Raw genomic sequence first — 10,572 nt, 5'->3', positions numbered from 1 at the left:
ATTTTTACGACAAAGTTTCATAACAGCGCAGCTAATGAAGGCGCAGGGAGAAATTAAGAAACTATGGCCGAAAGAAAGCAAAATAAAATTAATAAAGAAAGGCGGTTGGATCAAAATATTGCCAAGATAATTTAAGAGGCTTTAGAAATGTAGGTAGCGCTTGGTGGGCAGCCAAATAAGCGTGCTTGCTAATTGACTAATGATTAAAAAATGTTTTGCGTTTTGTTCTTAGCGCAGAAATTTCTACTGATTTGCATTTCGCCTACATGGAATTGGCGTAGAAACATAATAAAATTTAAAATAAAGCATAATTAATTATTGCTATTGAGGAAAAAATGCTTTCTTCGCAGCTTGATTCAAGAATCTCTTTCTTTCGAGGCGCGTTCATTGGTTATTTGCCCAGTAATGCATATTGCTACATACATATATGCTTGTAAATACTGGGTCTACAACTAAGTATATTCCTGCGTTTTGTAGAGAGTTGGAACATAATTCAGCGAATTAAAAGACAGCGGCTGCGCTGGCTAGGTCATGTCGTCCGAATGGACGCAAACACGCCAGCTGAGAGTTTTCGACGCAACATTAGCCGTTGGAAAGACCAAGTAAGAACCTGACTACACTTAGAATCTCCAATTATCGTCAAACAGCGAAAAGGAAGAACGACGGGTGCGCTGCTGTAAACTTGGCGCAAGCGGTCAAAAACTTTTGAAAAACAACGGCTTGGAAGTTGGATGGATGGAGTCCACCAAATGCTAGAAAAATGGGAAAATGTTATGGCTGCAGATTATTAAAGAGTTATACTCAAATTTTGACAAATTCCATATGAATTTATATATATGTATGTGCGTGCATAAGCAGGCATATCAATGCTTACCACATATACATATATACGCACATAATGTCATTTAATGCCACTTTTTTGGTCTTTGTTTGCCCATTTTGAATAAGCCACCGAAATTCAATGACATCTTCATTGCAACTCAATCAAAAACAGCAGCTGATTGATCATTAAATCAAATCGCATCACGCATGAAACAGATGCACAATGGAATTATCACAAAAAATAAAAAAAAGAAATCACAATTCTTTCAGCTTAATAACAGTGGCTGACATTGACGCATGCGTGTTAACGCTGGTCCACCACGACTAGTTTATATTCACATATGCACACGCATACACACATAAGAACACCTGTGTAGCACAAACGTAGCTTGTCAATAAACTGTCCAGCGTGTTTGTATGAAACATGTTGACCGACTTAATATTTCCATCATCTCTGATTTATAACAAAGCATTATGAGCAACAAAAACATTAACAAAGCAAATAAAACTTGTGCAGTGTTGTTTGTGTTGAATAAAAATCTCAAAAACCATTTGTTTCCTGCTGTTGACAACATAATATTTTCTACATTTAGACGTTAGCAGGCACCCTTTATTTGGCTGTCTGCAAAAGTTACTCACACACAAATGATGAATTCAAGTTATTATTAATTCATCGCAAATAACGGTAACTTCAACATTTTGTGTTCTAAGCGCATTTTTTGAAGGTCAAAGTCTTTGGCCCGCAGTCTTGTATGGCCGACAGAGGCGGCAAAACACGTAATCTCCGATGACAGTAACGAGTTAGAAAGCTGTCAAAGTTGGCTGGCGCGCATAATTAATAATAACAATAGCAACAAGCGGCTTTAGAAGAAATGGGTGGAAAGTAAACAACGAAAGCAGCAGTGACAGTGGCTCAATAAATTGGCAAAAATAGTCGAAACTCGATTTATTACCGGCGAATGCTGATATTTCTTGCAAGTTCTCAATTTGTGCAGAAAGAAATGCTAAAAGCTGAGAAGTTAAAGTTTGGGCTAACTTTATTTCAATTAATTGGAGATTTTATGAGTCTGGTATTTAAATTAGAGGGTATATATAACAGTTTAAGTTGACATGCAGCTCTACTGTGTACTTTGAAAATGGTTTGTGTGCGAGCAATGAAGAAGTGAAGATATCTCTCGATGAAAAACAGTAAAGCTTGGTTTATCTCTTTTTATGGCTTTAGGTACTAAAACTAGAAGGGTCATAGTATTTCTATGGGAAGTCGCTACTAGAATTTAATCCAAATGTAATATGTTATGAACCTTCAAAAGATGTTTGTTCTATCCAAATATGATGCATTTTTGAACCTATTTTAGATGAGAAAGTCGTAATATTCACCTGATAGAATTATGTTACATCGACTATATATTATAGATTGTGCATTCAAAGCTGTCTTAGAAAAGGAAAACACAGCGATAATTACGTCATTGGAACTTTTAAAAGACGAAATCGGGAAAATATGTCTACAAGTAGAATGATGATATTTCATCAAGGCATGTCACCCTGGCGTCCATAACAATTATGTCAAAATTGCTGCCACATTCACTATATTTGCAGAATGTGGACCCAAAACCTTCTCCTGTTCGCAAACCTTAAGCGAATAAGAGGTGGAAATAAATTTAGTAAAAGAAAGTGGTAGTCAATGTGATCAAGATGTATTTGAAAGAAAAAGATAAATTGTGTAATGAAAACGATTTCGAAAAGTTTGACGATAGCTGCTATCTGGTCGTTGAAGAGAAATGGAGGATCCTAAACATTTTGAGATCAATTGATAGAGAAGAAAGTAACTCTATTTGTGTGCGAAGAATTTAAGATTTCCCCTTAGGGGGTTACGTGGGGTTTCTTGGTTAAAAACAGCCTTTTTTCAAAAATCTTTTTCCCATATAAAAAAAGAATTAATTTATTAGAATTTTTTATAGTTGCAAACAAAGAAATTTTGAAATTTTTGGAAAAAATATTTTTATATCGGCTTGAGTAGTTCTCGAGGCTGGCTAGACTCAGTGTGCCGTCTTTTAACGCATTTTTCTCGAAACTATGATTTTGAAGTCAGTCGACAACTGACGGCGCACTGAGTCTAGCTAGCCTCGAGCGCACAAGTTCTCAAGGCTGTATCTTCGAAACTATTACTCGATAATTTTGGACAATATTCTAGAGATATTCTGGAGGTATTCTACAGGTGTTGTAAAATTTAATAAAACAATAAAAAATCGTTTTTGAAACCCGTAAACCCATGCAATCCCTAAAGGTTTAGGCTATCTGCATCTATGCCGGCTAAGATAATACTCTTAAAGAAATTTAAAAAAATCGGGAAATAAATGTCACCGATTTAAATTGCCTTATTTTGACCTGATCTATCTCGCGTTGTGTATGTACGATTGTATTATGCTATATGGTATTAGAAAGACAAGATTTTGTATTAAAAAATATTCTCAGACAATTTTTTGATTATTTGACATAGTATTATTTGAAAGTCTTTATTGTTTCGACACTGTAACAGGCAAAAGTGTAACTTCGGTTTAGTTCATTCTATTCCTGTAATTTTGATGCCATGCTCTGGAAACCCAATGGTCGAAAATATCTATAAAATTATAAAAAACCTCGAGTTCTGCGCTCATGGAAACACTGTTTTGATTGTACAAGAGCTAACCATTGGACAGAATATGGTTTGGAACCCTGTAAATAAGAATAGATATAAAATTAAACTCGATTTTGTATGAGTGACAAACGAGTTAACACAAAAAGTCATAAACTGATAAACTTACAATCCAAAATCGAACTATTTCTAAAGTGGATGGTGGTGAAAAGTGGCTCACTTATAACAACGTCAAATGAAAATGGTCATGGTGAGTATGGTGAGCCAGCTCAAACGGTTAATAAGGTTTTCCTTTTCGTTTGGTGGAGTTAAAAGGAAATCGTCCACTATGACCTGCTCTGCTGAGATCAAATTCTTAATTCGAGTAATATGGCTGCTATGCTTACAATTTCACCCCCGCAACCATAGCATATTTGATCGGTTTTTTTATACCCGAGCCAAGTGAAGTGCTAAAGTCCTATTCATGAATATATCTCAGTTATTTTTGCTTCTAGTCTAATGACACGGTTTTTTATAGTGCCTAAAGCAAAACACGGCTTATTTCCCACCAGATAACAATGTTATTGATAAATCTTACACACTGTCAACAATTTGTCAGTATGAAGGAAGTAATCGTTCAGCATCGGACAATTAGAGAGGAAATTTGTTCCAAAATTACCACGTCTGGCAGACATACCGATTCTCATCAGAAGCTAAGTTTCTGGTAGTTAGCGGGTCCATCTTACAGTCCGGACCTAGAACCAAGTGGTTAGATTTATTGATTTGATTATGAATAATACAGCAAATTTTCTTTCCTATATTCGCTAAGCTTTTTATGTATATAAATACATGATTTACACATATTTATATATATTGTGTATATATATTAGATAAGTGCTTGTAGATATGCTTCCGGTTTGCACATTACCTTTATTTATTCTAATTAATTAAATAAACATTTTAAATACGTTGTTGCACATAATTCCTTAATGAACTTGCATGGTTTGTTTGCTTATCGATCATATTATTTTTAATTAAATTATTCGCTGCTATTAAAATTTGTTTGTTTAATTTTGAGCTTTTTGGCTGATTGCGAATCTTTTTCGGAGAGTTACGTCTTGGTTTTTAGCTTTTTTTTGAGATTATTAAATATAATATGTATGTTTTGTTAACTTTTTTGTTTCCATCTCTCTTACTGATTTAAAAAAGCATTTTTGGGAACGTTTTTCTGTTATTAGAGATTTGATAAAAGATACTATAAGTTGAAATATTCTTTAGTTGAATACTTAAATAATTTTATTTAAGGGGTTAAATCCATTTGTATAAAAAATAAATAAATGTGAAATCTCCTAATGCCCTTGACGTCAGATTCGATTCACACTATGATTTTAGGACTGAAGTTCTTGAATTTAGTTGATCCTTTGGCTAGTGGCCTGAGTATGTGGGAGGGCCAAGACAGTCTCCGTCCTTTTGAAACGCTACTGGGCTTCGTAGTGCGTTCCTTTTCCGCCATTATTAAGTTGATGTGGTTGTAAAGGACTCCTTTTTGCTCTGATCGGCTCAGAATAGATTGTCTCATAAGGGCGTGTGTCCACTCTCACCTTGCTTTTCAAAATGTTATAACCTTAGAATCATTAAAAGCGACTACTTTTTAGGAGTTAGATAGCTGCTCCTAAGAGATCCAACATATTTTAGCAATGTAAAAAGTACCGAAACAGAAGTAGTAGAATTAGGAGATGACCTCAAAATCGGACAGTGTCATGGCTGTCACTGCTTGGGGTGACGGAAATGTCCTATTCGAAAGGCTGATAGAAAACTCGCTTTTGAAAGGTCGAATATCGATTAGGGATGGTAAATCACTCAGCAGAAGCCTGGCGGCTGGACACGTACATAGGTAAGCGGAGGTGCGAGTAAGAATCGCCAGTTCCTGCAAAGGAATCTCTGCTAGGGTTATCCTCAGTTTGGGAACAAAAGGCAATGTTAAAGGCCCGGTAGAAAGCAGGCGACGCCAGCTAGGAAGTTGAAGTCGGATTACAGCATAGCAGATAAAATAATAGTTCGCCACGGTGGCGGGCAGATTGTTCAGTGAGTTCCGACCTACGGTTAAGCGAGAGAGGTCGTATGACCTCCTTCCTTGGTAAGAAATCACTAAACAAGCTGGCTCAATAGAGGCTGGCTGGAAGAGGCTTGCGGCCTCCCGTTTTTAATTAAGATGGGAAAAGAGACGTGCCGGGGTGAGATTGCGGTTTGACACCAGGGGAATCCTAATAAATAATTCTCTCGTCAAGCATAACAATAAGTACATTCAAAACCGGTGTGCTAAAAGATGCTCTGGTCTAAAAAATTACTTTTAATTTCTAATGTTTTTAATTTTTGTGATTAAATGCTGGATTTCGTCCGACAAGTGTTAATTGCATTAAAGCGGACTCGTGTGTTAAATAGTAAATTATGTTTAATTTTGCTCAAATGAAGTCCAAGCGAAACTTGAAAATTCGCTAATAAAATTTTTAAAAAGAAATACATTTAAAATTAAAGGTAACTAAAATTTCGAACAGCAAACATAATATAAGTAAGCAAGCGCAGAAAAAATGAAAACAAAAAACAGAAAACAGAAATAACAACATCAATAAAAATAAACAACAAAATTATCGGCACTTAGTGTTAATGATAGACATAATGAACAGCTTTTTTAGCGAAATTAACTAAGTGGCAAATGCAAACATTTTTGCAATACTGCGCTCTGATGCATGGCTGTGTGTGTGTCTCCCAGTTGTTATGAGTTGTATAATATTTAGTGCGATAATATTAATAGTTATGAGTTATAGGTGCACACATGTTGGCATATTTTGAAGTTAGTTCGTAAGTGAAGCGGGTTGTTTACAGTTTATAATATAGATTGCGAATTAGTGTACTAGTTTTGGGTCCATAGGTTGAAAAGGGAAAATCTTAATCATGATAAATTAACCTCTAAACTTGAGACTGTACCCTGAATTTCTCTCTCATATAGTTTGAAGGTTGTGTTCGCAGAATAATTGTATATACATAATTGAGTTTGTTCATGTGTCCGGATCCTGATTTTCTGTAGTATCCTCTTGGTTCTAAGTTAATTCCTGTGAAGCAGATGAATTGACGGGAATCGATATTTGCCATCACAAAAGATTTTTGATGCGAAGTCGATATTTTCGGTCAAAAGTCAACTATAGCTGGGGTCTACATATTCGGTACCAAAGGGCTTCATCAGTAATGATTTGATTTGGACAATTTTTGGTCATAAGATATACTCTTAAGACATTCTTCGTGTAAAGTTGTATTCCGTTATATTAAAGGCGTCTTGAATTGTTTTTTAAAAAGTGAAACAATCAAATGAAATTTAAAATGGTGGTATATGGGAATTAGCCATGGTTGTAGCCCAATTTTCGCACAGTCATATAGCAAATTTGGTTCAAATCGGTCAAGCGGGTCTCGGTATATGGGATTTCACCTAAAAGTACCATACCACGCACCATCTTGGGTTTAGAAGTTTATGTATCCGGCATAGTTAGTCTTTGATATATAGCAATTTACTAGTTTATAACTGTACCGTTATATGGGGAGTAGTGGTTTAGGAGATATGCACATTAAGCCAAACTATATCTCGCTCGATTAGTTTTAGGTTATACAAAATCATTACATTCTGTAGCAACAGGTTGCAAGAGTATAAAAATCAAAACAATTTTTAATACGAACATTTTTTTCCAACTGCTTTCAAACTAAATTTGAATTCCAAGCCAACTAAGAGAAATATTAATACAATTTTATGCTCTTAAGACTGTTTCAATAACTTTGCTGGCATGTTCAACTGAAAACCCTCTCACTTGATAAGAGAAAAATCGTAGCAGCAAAAGCTTCGGACCACGCATACAAGTGCAGCCACTTCTTAAGCCACCTTCGCTACACTTTAACATAATATTCGCCTTCTTCTGCACCTTCTTTGCGTAAATTGTGGCAAAAGCTCGCTGCCGCAGCAAAAAGAGAATCGAGTAAACAAAATCAAAGCGCACAAGAAGTATGTGCATGAGGGAAGTTGAGTGCCGTTCGGTTGAAATGTGAGTAAGCAACGCTATACGGTTACCCGCTCGGCAGCAATCCACAAACGAAGCGAAGCGTAGCAGCGTGTGTAATCAATAGCGCCTAAAGTGTAGCGGCGAAGACGAAGAGAGAAATACAGTAAGACCGAGCGCAGCACAGCTGTTTGCGTATAAATAGCATAAGAAAGAAACCGAAAAAAGGAGCAACAACAAGAATGTGCATAAATGTTACGAAGGCAAGAAGCAGGCGAGGGCGCAGCTAAAAGCCAAAAGCTCTCCGTGGCCGAAAGCCAAGCAAACGAACGACTTAAGCAACGAACGTGGCCTAGTATGTGAGCTGAAGAAACACGCACATACACATACATATATTTATTTATTTATTCACACCCACACACACAAGCGCAAACGCTTGCCAACGGTAACAGCAACGCTAGTAGCTCCACGCTTGTGCTGTTGCTTGCTACTCAACGCTGTTTTTGTTGTATGTTGTTGTACTAACATAGCCGCTTGTTGCTTTTGCTCATTACTTGTGCCTTATTGTTGCTGCTGTTGTTGCTGTTGTTGCTTTTGTTTATGTTTCTTTTTGTTCGTCGACGGTTCAACTGGCTGGCTGGTGGCTGCTGTCTGCTAGCTGGTGAGTGGCCACTTGCTGCAGCGCCTGGCCAACAGTTGAGTCGCGAAAGTCGTCGAGTGCGTTTGCTGAGTGAGGTTTTCGGCTGCCGTTACCGTTAACGTCGAATTTCTAACAATTATTATTTGTATTATTAGTTATTCGCCAACACTTAGTGGCTTCTTCAGCTGCGGCTTCTCATCGTTGGGGCGTTGAAGCGGTGCATGTGCGTGTGTGCGATATGCAATCAGTGCAATAAGCAAACAACAACAGCAGCAACAACATACAAGTGTGTATTTAAAGTAAAACTAATCATTGTAGTGTTTTTGTGGTTGTATGCGTGTGTGTGTAACAAGTGTATTCGGAAAATTGGAAAACAGCTTTTGCTCTGCCTCTTGGATTGTGAACGGGAATTATGAAAATTTTTCAAAACTTCGACACAAAGATGAAAGAGAAAATTATAAAAATATAAAAAATTTAGTTAGTGACTAAAATTATGGCAGTGAGATATAGTTTCTCGATATTGAATTTATTTCTGAAAAAAATTTTAATTTAAATATTTTTTCTGATATTTAAAATAATTTAATTTATTTATAAACAACATCCAAAAATAAAAAAAATATTTTATTCATTTATTTATAAACAAAAAACATCTTGCAAACTGTGTTCGCCTGTTTTAACTTCAACTTCAACATTAAAATACATTTTTCTTGAAAAAGTTTCTTGCGAGCGCTTTGTGTTTATTTATGCAGCTGTGCTTTTTCTTGTAAACATTTTGCTTTTTTCTGCGGTTGCAAAATGGTTTTTTTTTGTGGCTTTAAATAATTCGGTAATGCCCAATTGACTTCAGAGTGACCATTCCGGTTGTTGGTGTTGCTGTGAAAGTTGCATGTGCTCAGTGTCATTGATGCCAGCAACAACAAAATGTAAAAATAACAACAATAAACACAACAAATGAGAAAATAACAAGAAAAAATAGAAAGCAACAAAATGAAAAAATTACAACAAAAAAAATAGCAAATATGAAAATGACAAGAAATAAGAAAATAATAAAAGATAATAATAATGATGATAAAAGAAAAGTGAAATGATTTAGAAATGAATTGCGTGCAATAAACTGCCAACAAGAGAAACGATTAATTGAAGTGTGGAAATCTTTTTTTGTAAAGAAAACAGCAACTAATTAAATGAACATCAATGTTTTTAATGGTGCTTCCGAAAATAGCAATGAGACTTTTGTAGTAAAAAAAGAAAGGCATAAAAATATAATAATAAAGGAACAGAGGAGTGATAAAAAAATATTAATTTTTAAAATTAGTACAATTTTATGTAAATAACTATACATAACTAAGTTTTATGTAACTCATTTGAAAACAGCAAAATGTGACGAATATTAAGTAACTAAGAAAATATGAAAACTAAATAAAATAATTTACAAAAATAATATTTATTAAATAAAAAAAAATATTTAAAAAATGTGAAAGATAAAAAAAATATTATTAATATAAAACATAAAAAGTATGTAAATAAATAAAAAAATTAAGAAAATGTGAAAGATAAACAAAAAATATATTATTATCTTAATTAAATAAAATCAAAAAAAATTGTACTAGAAAATATTTGTAATTAATATATGTTACATACATACATTACGTAAACAAAAAGTACTAAAATAAATAAATAGATACTAACCACTAGAAACAACACTATAAATATAATTAGTAATAACAATTTTTATTCAAGCATAATGTCATTTGAAAGTCTTTCATCTGCACTATGGAAAAGTAGAGATTTCAATAAAGAAAAAACCTGCTGACTTTATCAAAAAGTTAACGTGGGAATTTTATCATGATTTTTTGGTAAGGAGTCAAAGAAATGAGACGAAAAAATAAATATATGAAATCAAAAAAGATTAAAAAAAAAATAATTTTACCATAAATTTTGCGTAAAAATTAAAAAAAAAATAAAATTAAAAAAAATAAAAAGCAAAAAAAAAAATTATAAAAGATAAAAAACCAAAAATTTGGCTATTTAAATTTTTTAAAAAATTTTGAGGTTATGTGAAAAGGGTGTTGATACACTAATTGTAGCTTGTTTCATTACTTAAAGCTTTGCTCTATACTTTTTTTCAAAAAGGCTCGTAGCTTTGTCGGAAGTCGAGATAAACCTTTTTAAAACCATATAAATTCAGATATCCTCCACTCGCCTCGGTCATTCCGACCACAGATCTCACGTAAATTATATTTCCTCTATTTTTTTATTTTATATTTATTTTCCAATGGTTTTCATACCAATATGTTTTTATCACTTTTTATAATTTTCAAGAGCTTCAGCATTGAGCTATGTGATGTAAAAATAAAAACCTAAAAGAAAACAAAAAATTATAAAATAAAAAAGAAGCAGAAGTGAAAAAAATAATAATCGTTATAAAAAATATTTTTTGACAATTATATAAAAATAAA

At 34.0% G+C, this 10,572-nt stretch overlaps 1 protein-coding gene across 2 annotated transcripts in view; it reads left to right on the top strand.

The window, feature by feature from the left end:
- Positions 1–8,152: 8,152 nt before the first annotated feature.
- The window catches only part of LOC105229953 (uncharacterized), a 133,908-nt gene continuing 131,488 nt past the window's right edge, over positions 8,153–10,572 (top strand). For both annotated transcript variants that reach the window (XM_049452307.1, XM_049452306.1), the window contains exon 1: positions 8,153–8,399. The gene's annotated coding sequence lies outside the window, so the exon portion shown is untranslated. The remainder of the gene's footprint in view (positions 8,400–10,572) is intronic.

This window comes from Bactrocera dorsalis, chromosome 3, assembly GCF_023373825.1.
Source record: "Bactrocera dorsalis isolate Fly_Bdor chromosome 3, ASM2337382v1, whole genome shotgun sequence".
NCBI classification, from domain to species: Eukaryota; Metazoa; Arthropoda; class Insecta; order Diptera; family Tephritidae; genus Bactrocera; species Bactrocera dorsalis.
The sequence above is the reverse complement of the archived record's forward strand: the minus strand, read 5'-3'. Positions and strand labels throughout refer to the sequence as shown.